Source organism: Scyliorhinus torazame, chromosome 12 (assembly GCF_047496885.1).
Source record: "Scyliorhinus torazame isolate Kashiwa2021f chromosome 12, sScyTor2.1, whole genome shotgun sequence".
Taxonomy (NCBI): Eukaryota; Metazoa; Chordata; class Chondrichthyes; order Carcharhiniformes; family Scyliorhinidae; genus Scyliorhinus; species Scyliorhinus torazame.
The window spans coordinates 187557654-187570394 of NC_092718.1; the positions used below are offsets into that span (position 1 = coordinate 187557654).

General features: G+C 42.9%; 3 non-coding genes across 3 annotated transcripts; 2 read left to right on the plus strand and 1 right to left on the minus strand.

Annotated features, from left to right (window-relative positions):
- Positions 1–4869: 4869 nt before the first annotated feature.
- Positions 4870–4943, plus strand: trnat-agu (transfer RNA threonine (anticodon AGU)). The gene has a single exon. It is a non-coding gene; the product is annotated as a tRNA-Thr (tRNA).
- A 345-nt stretch (positions 4944–5288) lies between these two features.
- trnat-agu (transfer RNA threonine (anticodon AGU)) lies at positions 5289–5362 on the plus strand. Its single transcript has one exon. It is a non-coding gene; the product is annotated as a tRNA-Thr (tRNA).
- Positions 5363–5905: 543 nt separating this feature from the next.
- Positions 5906–5979, minus strand: trnat-agu (transfer RNA threonine (anticodon AGU)). Its single transcript has one exon. It is a non-coding gene; the product is annotated as a tRNA-Thr (tRNA).
- Between the last annotated feature and the right edge of the window lie 6762 nt (positions 5980–12741).

Consider the following 12741-nt stretch of genomic DNA (forward strand, 5'->3'; position numbering starts at 1 on the left):
AATATGTCCTGAAAGAAGTTTGTATTCCGAATCAATTGCCCCTCCACAAACTCCAACTCATTTCAAACATTGTACTGCTCGCACTCACTTATGCTGGCCCAGCACCCAAATAAGCAGAAATGGGAGGAAAGGTCTGAGAACATTAAATCTTTTTTAAAATTCATTTACAGGATGTGAGCGGCACTGGCTGGGCCAGCATTTGTTGCCCGTCCCTAACTGCCCCCCCCCCCCCCCCATTTCAGAGGGCATTTGAGAGTCAACCACCTTGCCGTAGATCTGGAATCATATTTAGGCCAGACCAGATAAGGGTGACAGATTTCATTTCCCCCTAAAGGACATTAGTGAACCAGATGGGTTTTTAATAATCTTTATTAGTGTCACAAGTAGGCTTACATTAACATTGCAATGAAGTTACCGTGAAAAACCCCTAGTCGCCACAATCTGGCGCCTGGTCGGGTACACGGTGAATTCAGAATGTCCAATTCACCTAACAAGCACATCTTTCAGGACTGGCGCTGTGAAGCAACAATGCTAACCACCGTGCTACTGTGCCGCCATACAACAATCGACACTGGTTTCATGGTCATTGTTATTCCCGATTTTTATTGAATTCAGAGTCTCTGGATTACTAGTCCAGTGGCAATAGCATTGCGCCACCTGCATCCCCAATCTAAAGAAAAAGCAATTGATACCCACCATGTGTTGCAAAAGTTTAGAAAGTGGGCATTTTTAAAAAAAACTAACCAATACGAAAACTGTTTACTGGTGGAAAGTTGGTCTTTTTTATTTTTTTTTGTATTTCAGGGAGTTCAATTCATTTGTTAATTTATAAACCCTATGTTGGGTCAATTGAATCTGTCTGACAAGAAAAGCCACATTCCTGTTACATGAAAAAGATCAGGAAGAAGCAAACATAATGACATGAATCGTCACTTAACTGAGAATATGAGAAGGTTAAATGACAACATGAAACAATCTAACCAGTATAGGAATTGGCAAAAATATTGCAAGAAGTCTTACAACACCAGGTTAAAGTCCAACAGGTTAATTTGGAATCGCTAGCTTTCAGAGCGCAGCTCCTTCATCAGGTGAGTCGAAATATTGTAACATCAGAGCCGTGACGCAGTGTAGGTTTGGTGCTGTGGCTTAGTTGGTTAAAGCGCCTGTCTAGTAAACAGGAGATGCTTAATTCAAATCTCAGCAGTGCCTTCCTTTTAAGGAAATTCTTTCACAGAACAGAGAGAAATGATATATAAGAAGAATGCAGAATATGGAGACGGCGGAAGATTTTTTTCTTTCAGAGTACGAGTTTCCTGGATGAATGAAGGGCTAAAAGGTTTGTGACAAATATAAGGTTAATAATACAGTAGAGAAGTTGAATATGAAAGGCATGGTGGAAATCTTTAGAAGAATGATTAGGAAGGTCAAAGAACATAAAGGGTAGCACATACATTGCAAATGAATCATCAAAGGAAGAGTGGAGGTGGGTTTATGCACCCAAAAGGATACATTCTTGGGGAATAAAGCAGAAAATGTTGGAAAAATCTCACCATGTGGAGATAGGAACTAGACAAGGCGATTCTGCCAATGTAGCAGTATTGCGTGGGGTAAAATAGACACGGACGGACTTAAACAATCAGCTGTCCTCAAAGTACAAAAAACACCCAATCCTGAGGGTTAAAGCTGAAGCAGCATCAATCAGTGGCGGAAAAACGTCTAGAGACAATAATCAGGGACAAAATGAATTGGCATTTGGAAACGTATTGGCTAATAAATGAAAGTGCATGATTTGTTAAAAGACATAGAACCATAGAATTTACAGTGCAGAAGGAGGCCATTCAGCCCATCAAGTCTGCACCAGCCCTTGGCCCTACGTAAGCCCATGCCTCCACCCTATCCCAGTAACCTCACCTAATATTTTAGACACTAAGGGGCAATTTTATCACGGCCAATCCATCTAACCATCTTTGGACTGTGAGAAGAAACCCAGGACCCAGAGGAAACCCACACAGACACAGGGAGGAAGTGCAAACTCCACACAGACAGCCACCCGAGGCCAGAATTGAACCCGGGTCCCTGGAACTATGAGGCAGCAGTGCTAACCACTGTGCCACCATGCCGCCCACATCATGTTTGCTCAATCATCCGATTAAGCACTTGATAAGGTAATTCAGAGCGTTGATGAGGGTAGTGTGGTTGATTTTGTGTACATGAACTTTCAAAAGGCATTTAACAAAGTACGTTAGTAAAACGGAGCATAATCTCAAAGCTTACAAATTACATGAAACCCCAAAATATCGTAAACAAGAACCAGGATACCAACAGATTTCGGGAAGTAATTGATGAACTGGTGAAATGGGCAGACACATATGAGCAGATGATATGATATGGCCAATAACCAGGATGAAAATATTTAAAGCAATTGGTGGAATGATCAGATATGATTGAAGGGGAATTATTTCCAATCAGAGGAAGTGTTGAGTCTGAAACTCACTGCCTGAAGGTGTGATGAATGTAAGAAATTGGCATATTTTTTATTTTATATTTTTTGCAGTAATGCTATTAAAACCTAGTAAGAAGTCTTACAACACCAGGTTTAAGTCCAACAGGTTTGTTTCGATGTCACTAGCTTTTGGAGCGCTGCTCCTTCCTCAGGTGAATGAAGAGGTATGTTCCAGAAACATATATATAGACAGATTCAAAGATGCCAGACAATGCTTGGAATACGAGCATTAGCAGGTGATTAAATCTTTACAGATTCAGAGATGGGGTAACCCCAGGTTAAAGAGGTGTGAATTGTGTCAAGCCAGGACAGTTGGTAGGATTTCACAGGCCAGATGGTGGGGGATGAATGTAATGCGACATGAATCCCAGGTCCCGGTTGAGGCCGCACTCATGTGCGTGGAACTTGGCTATAAGTTTCTGCTTGACGATTCTGTCCTGAAGGCCGCCTTGAAGAACTCTTACCCGGAGATCAGAGGCTGAATGCCCTTGACTGCTGAAGTGTTCCCCGACTGGAAGGGAACATTCCTGCCTGGTGATTGTCACACGATGTCCGTTCATTCGTTGTTGCAGCGTCTGCATGGTCTTGCCAATGTACCACGCTTCGGGACATCCTTTCCTGCAGCGTATGAGGTAGACAACGTTGGCCGAGTCGCACGAGTATGTACCACGTACCTGGTGGGTGGTGTTCTCACGCGCGACAATCACCAGGCAGGAATGTTCCCTTCCAGTCAGGGAACACTTCAGCAGTCAAGGGCATTCAGCCTCTGATCTCCGGGTAAGAGTTCTTCAAGGCGGCCTTCAGGACGCGCGACAACGCAGAATCGTCAAGCAGAAACTTATAGCCAAGTTCCACGCACATGAGTGCGGCCTCAACCGGGACCTGGGATTCATGTCGCATTACATTCATCCCCCACCATCTGGCCTGTGAAATCCTACCAACTGTCCTGGCTTGACACAATTCACACCTCTTTAACCTGGGGTTACCCCATCTCTGGATCTGTAAAGATTTAATCACCTGCTAATGCTCGTATTCCAAGCATTGTCTGGCATCTTTGAATCTGTCTATATATATGTTTCTGGAACATACCTCTTCATTCACCTGAGGAAGGAGCAGCGCTCCGAAAGCTAGTGACATCGAAACAAACCTGTTGGACTTTAACATGGTGTTGTAAGACTTCTTACTGTGCTCACCCCAGTCCAACGCCGGCATCTCCATATCATTAAAACCTAGGATCAGATGAATACAGATGGTATGACAGTTAGAGCAGTGATTAAGGTGTTGTAAAAGTGTGGTGATCATTAATTTGCAGATGAAGTGTTCTGGTACTAGATCTTGATAAATATTTACTTGTTTAGAGATAGCTAGCTCATGGAATACTGTTTAGGTTTGAAGGACCCCTGGGGTTTAGATAAGTTATGAGGGACATTGTGTTTGATCCTGGCTAAAAAAGTCAAGGGACATTTGTAAGAAGAGACAATTGGGTACAGATGATGTTAATGGAAGGAGCCTGGCCTGTTTGAAGAGTCAGTAGGCGCTAGAACTCAAATCTTATTAGTTGTGTTTCTGTTTGGTTCTGAAAGGTTCTCTCTCCAAAGATTCTACATAAAGAAAAGAAAAGTAAACCCCTGGTTGTTAACTTTATTCATGAGTGGTATTTCATACATTTTAGTTTGTTTAATTGGAACATAGTGGCAGGTTTAGGAAGTAAGTTGAGGTTTCTACTTTTAGTTAAACACGGTTGTAACTGTTGACTGTAAAGCTATTTCTTTGTTACTAATGTGGTTAATTCTGTAATTAGATTTAAGTTTGTTTTAACACAAAAGATACATATCGGGCAGTATTATCAATCCTGTGATGCAGCAACATTTCCTCACAGTTTTACAAATTGAAAATAGTTGTACTCTCGTTCGGGATCCTAACAAAAGGGTGGTAGAGGCAGAAACCTTCCTCGCATTTAAAAAAAAAAGGAAATGGGTTTGAGGTGCTTCAGTGTATGTATAGGGTTTATGATCCAAGAGCTGGGAAATGGGATTATGCTGCAGTTACTTTTTGGTCAAATGCTGTCCGCTTTGTAAATTTTCTTGGTTTGTATGTGTCAATATTCGGATAATTGAAGACTTCCACTGTCGTTCACCCCCACTTTACATCTAGTATCTTTTCACTGCAGTATTTGGTGATCAGATTAGCGTGTTTATGGAAAAACATTGTTTGGTCTATGAACCAGAATGAATGTGGGGTTATCGACTTCCATCTGTGGTGAAAGTCCGGAGGCGAAGAGACACATATCCATGGAACAACCCCGGGTTGAAATGAACAAAGGTGTATCTTATTCATTACTGATTATTCAAACAGAGCTGTCAGTTGGTGCCGTGGCTTAGTTGGTTAAAGCGCCTGTCTAGTAAACAGGAGATCCTGAGTTCGAATCTCAGCGGTGCCTGCTCCACAATCTGGCATTTTTAATGGAATTCCACACAGTAACTCGTGGTGTTAACTGTTAGCGAAAATTATTGTATCGTCGAATTTACTCTGTTGTAAAGTCACAAACCTCTGGTAGAATGAACTTGCTGAGGAAAATTGTTCTGCTTCTTCCTCGGGTACCAAGAGATATTTGTGATGAAAGTAAAAATACTGAAGTTGCTGCAAGGTTATATTTATAATAATAGTTACAAATGCGCGAATATTTGAAAGAACCCCGATGAAAAAAGGAACAGAAACAAAAAAGAGCCAAAAACCGATAGATTTATCTCACTCTCTACCGATTAGATAACACTCTGCAGTATGTGGCGTCGTGGCTTAGTTGGTTAAAGCGCCTGTCTAGTAAACAGGAGATCCTGAGTTCGAATCTCAGCGATGCCTAGCGCGTTGATCTTTTAATGTAATTCCTCTCCACCCCATATCCCGACATGTTTACGTTAAATCTGTAAATCTCAGAAATATAACACGCCAGCTTTGGTAACATTGATTTTCTTCACTGAAAAAGATTTGTTGTTTTTTTCCACCACTCAGGCATCAGAAGCAAGTATATATACATGGCTCATTCGGGATCCTAACTAAAGGGCGGTAGAGGCAGAAATCGTCCTCGCGTTAAAAAAAACCCACTTGGAAATGGGCTTGAGGTGCTTCAGTGTATGCATAGGGTTTATGGTCCAAGAGCTGGGAAATAGGATTCTGCTGCATAGTTACTTTTTGGGCGCATGCTGTCCGCTTTATGCTGCAATTTTTCTAGATTTGCTTACTTAAGTAATGTATCAATGCAAATTAAATCGGTTCAGCAAGTATTAACAATGCACATTAAATCTATTTAGTTGTTGTTCAACTCTCCGAAACTAGATCTGACTGACCCTTGTGTGCCAGATGAAATAAATATGCCCCTCCATTAAAAATGCCAGATTGTGGAGCAGGCACCGCTGAGATTCGAACTCAGGATCTCCTGTTTACTAGACAGGCGCTTTAACCAACTAAGCCACGGCACCAACTGACACAAAAAAAGCTTGTGTGACCTTTAATGAGCAGGATACTGTGCATGTCTTTAATGAGCAGGATACTGTGCATGTCTTTAATGAGCAGGATACTGCATGCGTTTTGTATGAGGGTTTGAAAGACTAATTTCGAGAGGGTTCAAAGACTTAAGTCAAAAGGAACAATCACAACAATCAAACAAGACTGGAAACGGGATCAATCTCGTTCTTTGCTGATCATCTGAAAAACTGCATTAAATGGTCCGGTGACTTGGTTGGCTGAAGTGCCTGTCTTTGACAACGTGTCATCCAGACGTTAGCTCCCTTCTCTCTCCGCAGATGCTGTCAGATCTGCTGAGATCATCCAGCAGTTTCTGTTTCTGTTTCAGATTCCAGCATCCGCAGTAATTTGCTTTTATCCAATTGAGGTGTTCGGGAGTATTCTGTTGGCCGATCTGAGGGATGCTATAAAAATGCTCTGAATTTCAGTAATTGTGCGAACACCACAGCCAAAGAAGGCTTTTACCACAATTAAGGACCTTAATACCGCACACTTTGGGAGAAGGTTATTCATATGGCCCAAATTGTGCTTTGGTACAACTTGATTACTTTTCGAGGATCTTTCCGCAAGTCAGGGGATGGATGGGATAAGCAGCGATCGTGATTTTAAGTTGCCTTCTGTCAGTTTTTACATTTGAACCTATGCGTAGGCAGTGTTCTTTGATTAATGTCAGAGTTCAATCATTTACCAGACATCTATTTAAGAAACCATTTAATTGTTTACTGCGATTGTCAAATAGTTTTACAGCACAGAAAGACTTTTTTTGGCCCATCTTGTCTGTGCCGGCCATCAAGCACCTATCTATTCTAATCACATTTTCCAGCACATGGGCTGTAGCCTTGTTTGCTGTAGTGTTTCAAGTGCTCGTCTAAATGCTTCTTAAATGGTGCGAGGATTCCCGCCTCTACCATCCTTTCAGGTGGAGAATAACTCACCTGACTGCCCAAAGCCTGACCACCATGACAAGGCACAATGTAATGGAGTACTCTCCACTTGCCTGGATGAGTGCAGCTCCAACAACACTCAATAAGCTTGACACCATCCAGTGTGGCCGCTTGATTGACACTTTAACCGCCACCTCCAACTTCCACTCCCTCCACCACCAACACACAATGGCAGCAGAGTGACTCATCTACAAGAATGCACTGCGGCAACTCACTCAGGCTCCTTTGACAGCACCTTAAAACTGGCGACAAGGACAACAGACACACAGAAACACCACCATTTGCAAGTTCCCCTGTAAGCCCCACACTATCCTGACTTAGAACTGTTTCGCTGTTACATGACTGTCACTGGGTCAAAATCCTAGATCTCCTACACCACACGGGCTTCAGCGATTCAAGAAGGTGGCTCACCACCACGTCCTCAAGGGCAATTAGGGATGGGCAATAAATGCTGGTCTAGCCAGTTATGCGCATATCTCCTGAAAGAATAAATATAAAATGAAGGCCTCCATGTTCAGAGCTTGAACAGTGAAAAGGGAGAAAGAGAGCCAGCTGTGGGGGTCAGGGAAATGTGCCAGCTCGAATTGGGGAACCTAGAAAACAAAGAGCGCCAGTGTGAGGAATGGTATCAGTTTTAATATGAAATGGAAAAGATGTGAATGCTTGAGCTGGGTAGAAGAGATGATTGCCAAGCTGAACTGAGAGGAGGTGGGAATGGGGAGGAAAATTGAAGAATAGAATCAGTCTAATTGAGAGGGGGGAAAGAGCATTAGAACATAGAACATACAGTGCAGAAGGAGGCCACTCAGCCCATCGAGTCTGCACTGACCCACTTGAGCCCTCACTTCCACTCTATCCCCCTCCTAACATTAGATTGAATTAAGTGGACAGAAGAAGATGGATGCTAGAACAAACTGGAGGTGAAAAGAGTGTATCTATAAAGGAGTCTGGAGATGGATGAGTTAAGTGCTGCTGTGAACTGGGGCAGGAGACTTTTATGTGGGACATTAACTGTTAATGCCATCTTTGGTCAGGTGACAATCTAGTTAGTCTGTTGAAAATTCAAATACCACTTTGTTATCGCTTTAACAAGATTAAAAATATATTAACAGTGAAATATTTAAACACATTTAAAATTAAAACTGGATGCATCATTTTAAATCTAAAAATGCAAATTTTATGGAGCAGTCTCAAGTCTCTCCTAAAGATTTTGTGTCTTCAACACATGTTTGGCTCCTTTCAGATTTTAAAATGTTTCTGTATATTTCCCCTCGGACATGAAGGAATGTTGGGACAGCTCATATTACATAGTTCATGCAAATTCTTGTTTTCACATGTATAATGGCTTCTCTCAGAGGGCCGTGAGTCTTTGGAACTCTTTATTTACAGCAGAGATGGATACCTTTATAGTAAGCAAAGGGGTGATAGGTTATTGGGGCTAGGTGGGATGCAGAGTTAAGATTACTAACTCTCAGATCTGCCATGATCTTATTAAATGGTGGAATCATAAAATCCCTACAGTGCAGAAAGAGGCCAATTGGCCCATTGAGTCTGTACCGCCATCTGAAAGAGCACCTTACCTTAGCCTTCTCCATCACCCTATCCCCACAACCCTACCTAACCTGCATATCTTTGGACACTAAGGGGTAATTTATCACGGCCAATCCATCTAACCTGTACATTTTTGGACTGTGAGAAGAAACCGGAGCACCCGGAGGAAACCCACGCAGACACAGAGAGAATGCGCAGGCTCCACACAGACAGTCACTCGAGGCCAGAATTGATCCAGGTCCCTATTGTGCTGAGAAGCAGCAGTGCTAACAGCTGTGCCACTGTCGAGCAGGCTTGAGGGGCCAAACTTGTATGTTGTGTTTCGGGTTATTGATAGTTTTATTTGGAGCTTTGGCAGCGTTTCCAAGTTTTCTGGTTTGCCAAATATGAACCTTATAATTTTCTCTCCCTGTAATTGTTATTGTTGAAGCTTTTCAGGAGCTTCCTACAAGGCTGAATCATCACTTCTGCAATTACCATCAGCAGAGGGAACAACAACTTGCATTTATGTGTCATCTTTAACATAGTGAAAGTGCCCAAAGATGCTTCACATGAGTTAATAAACAAAACATTACAGCCAGTCTTATAAAAGGTAAAGTCAACAAACGCTAGGTCAAAGATGTAGGTTTTAAAGAATGAGTTAGGTGAGTGAAGTGGAAGTGTTAAAGAGATGGAACTCCAGAGATTAGAACCTAGGGAGCTAAACATACGGCCATCAATGGGGGAGATGTGCAAGAAGCTAGAATTGGAGGGGCGTGGATGTCTCAGAGAGTTGTAGCACTGGAGGAGATTACAGAGATAGGGTGGGGTAAAGGGATTTGAAAACAGGGCTGAGAACTTCAAAATGGTGTTGCAGGTGATCCGTGAGCCAAAGTATGTCACGGGGTGGTGGTTGTTGGGAACATCATGATGAGTTAGGATAGGGGCAGCAAAGCTTTGGACTAACTCTGCTTGGGTGGAAAGTGGGAGATCAGCTTTCAAGTAGTGGAGTCAGGAGGTAACAAAGGCATGCATGTGGGATTCCAGCTGCAGATGACCTGAGGCCAGGCAGAGATGGGCAATATTATGAAGGTGGAAGCCAGTGGTCTTTATGATGGGAGAGGAAATGAGATCAGAAAGCTCAACAATCAACATGTCAGCTTTTATCTTTCTGATTGATTTGAAAATTGCACTATTTTCCTATTTTATCAAAAAAATGCATTTCATTGAGTTAACTATACACAGGGGCCAGGCACAGATGCTATTTTAATATGGCCATAAGTGGTTTGTAATTTTGTTTTGCTTGTTGGCGATGGTGGTCTTGATTTCATGCTAATGACTTGAGCCAGGAGCCTCCTTCCAGTTTCATTTTGTTCTTTTGCCAACTCTGGCTGGATATAATCCTGGAAATGTGAATGTTTGACCTCTCTCTACCAGTCCCACCCCTCCACTCCCATTGACGACCCAACATGTCCATCATCATGGAGCTCCATCCTCCCACTACAAATTGAAAAACAACTAGAGAGGGGGCAAAACTTGACCTCGTCTTGGGAAATAAGGAAGGGCAAGTGACAGAAGTGTTAGTGAGGGATCACTTTGGGACAAGTGACCATAACTCCATTAGTTTTAAGATAGCTATGGAGAATGATAGGTCTGGCCCAAGAGTTAAAATTCTTAATTGGGGCAAGGCCAATTTTGATGGTATCAGACAGGAACTTTCAGAGGTAGATTGGGGGAGACTGTTGGCAGGCAAAGGGACGGCTGGTAAATGGGAGGCTTTTAAAAATGTGTTAACCAGGGTTCAGGGTAAGCACATTCCCTTTAGAGTGAAGGGCAAGGCTGGTAGAAGTAGGGAACCCTGGATGACTCGAGATATTGAGACTCTGGTCAAAAAGAAGAAGGAGGCATATGACGTACATAAACGACTGGGATCAAGTGGATCCCTTGAAGAGTATAGAGATTGTCGAAATAGAGTTAAGAGGGAAATCAGGAGGGCAAAAAGGGGACATGAAATTGCTTTGGCAAATAATACAAAGGAGAATCCAAAGAGCTTCTACAGATACATAAAGGGAAAAAGAGTAACTAGGGACAGAGTAGGGCCTCTTAAGGATCAACAAGGACATCTATGTGCAGAGCCACAAGAGTTGGGTGAGATCCTGAATGAATATTTCTCACCGGTATTCACGGTGGAGAAAGGCATGGATGTTAGTAAACTAAGGGAAATAAATAGTGATGTCTTGAGAAGTGTGCATATTACAGAGGAGGAGGTGCTGGAAGTCTTAAAGCGCATCAAGGTAGATAAATCCCCGGGACCTGATGAAATGTATCCCAGGATGTTGTGGGAGGCTAGGGAGGAAATTGCGGGTCCCCTAACAGAGATATTTGAATCATCGGCAGCCACAGGTGAGGTGCCTGAAGATTGGAGAGTGGCGAATGTTGTGCCCTTGTTTAAGAAGGGCAGCAGGGAAAAGCCTGGGAACTACAGACCGGTGAGCCTAACGTCTGTAGTAAGTAAGTTGCTAGAAGGTATTCTGAGAGACAGGATCTACAAGGATTTAGAGAGGCAAGGACTGATTCGGGGCAGTCAGCATGGCTTTGTGCGTGGAAAATCCTGTCTCACAAATTTGATTGAGTTTTTTGAGGGGGTGACCAAGAAGGTAGATGAGGGCAGTGCAGTAGACATTGTCTACATGGAATTTAGCAAAGCCTTTGACAAGGTACCGCATGGTAGGTTGTTGCAGAAGGTTAAAGCTCACGGGATCCAGGGTGAGGTTGCCAATTGGATTCAAAATTGGCTGGACGACAGAAGACAGAGGGTGGTTGTAGAGGGTTGTTTTTCAAACTGGAGGCCTGTGACCAGTGGTGTGCCTCAGGGATCGGTGCTGGGTCCACTGTTATTTGTGATTTATATTAATGATTTGGATGAGAATTTAGGAGGCATGGTTAGTAAGTTTGCAGATGACACCAAGATTGGTGGCACAGTGGATAGTGAAGAAGGTTATCTAGGATTGTAACGGGATCTTGATCAATTAGGCCAGTGGGCCGACGAATGGAAGATGGAGTTTAATTTAGATAAATGTGAGGTGATGCATTTTGGCAGATCGAATCAGGCCAGGACCTACTCAGTTAATGGTATGGCGTTGGGGAGAGTTATAGAACAAAGAGATCTAGGAGTACAGGTTCATAGCTCCTTGAAGGTGGAGTCGCAGGTGGACAGGGTGGTGAAGGCATTCGGCATGCTTGGTTTCATTGGTCAGAACATTGAATACAGGAGTTGGGACGTCTTGTTGAAGTTGTACAAGACATTGGTACGGCCACACTTGGAATACTGTGTGCAGTTCTGGTCACCCTATTATAGAAAGGATATTATTAAATTAGAAAGAGTGCAGAAAAGATTTACTGGGATGTTACCGGGACTTGATGGTTCGAGTTATAAGGAGAGGCTGGATAGACTGGGACTTTTTTCCCTGGAGCGTAGGAGGCTTAGGGGTGATCTATAGAGGTCTATAAAATAATGCGGGGCATAGATAAGGTAGATAGTCAACATCTTTTCCCAAAGGTAGGGGAGTCTAAAACTAGAGGGCATAGTTTTAAGGTGAGAGGGGAGAGATTCAGAAGGGCCCAGAGGGGCAATTTCTTCACTCAGAGGGTAGTGAGTGTCTGGAATGTGCTGCCAGAGGTAGTAGTAGAGGCGGGTACAATTGTGTCTTTTAAAAAGCATTTAGATAGTTACATGGGTAAGAGGGGTATAGAGGGTTATGGGCCAAGTGCGGGCAACTGGGGCTAGCTTAATGGTAAAAACTGGGCGGCATGGACTGGTTGGGCCGAAGGGCCTGTTTCCATGCTGTAAACTTCTATGATTCTATGAACAATGGAATGTTGGTATTTGCTGCAAGGGGAATGGAATACAAAATAAGGAAGTTTTACTGCAGCTGTACAGGGTCTCAGTGAGACAACATCTGAAGCACTATGTATAGATTTGGTTTCCTTATTTGAAAAAGGATATAATTGTATTAGAAGCAGTACAGAGAATGTTCACTCAACTCATGAGCTCAAAGAGTCATTGGACTCGAAACATTAGCTCTTTTCTCTCCCTACAGATGCTGCCAGACCTGCTGAGATTTTCCAGCATTTTCTTTTGGGTTTCAGATTCCAGCATCCGCAGTAATTTGCTTTTAATTTGTTCACTCGACTCATTCCTGGGATGAGAAAGGTTGAAAAGGTTGGGCCTATACACATTGG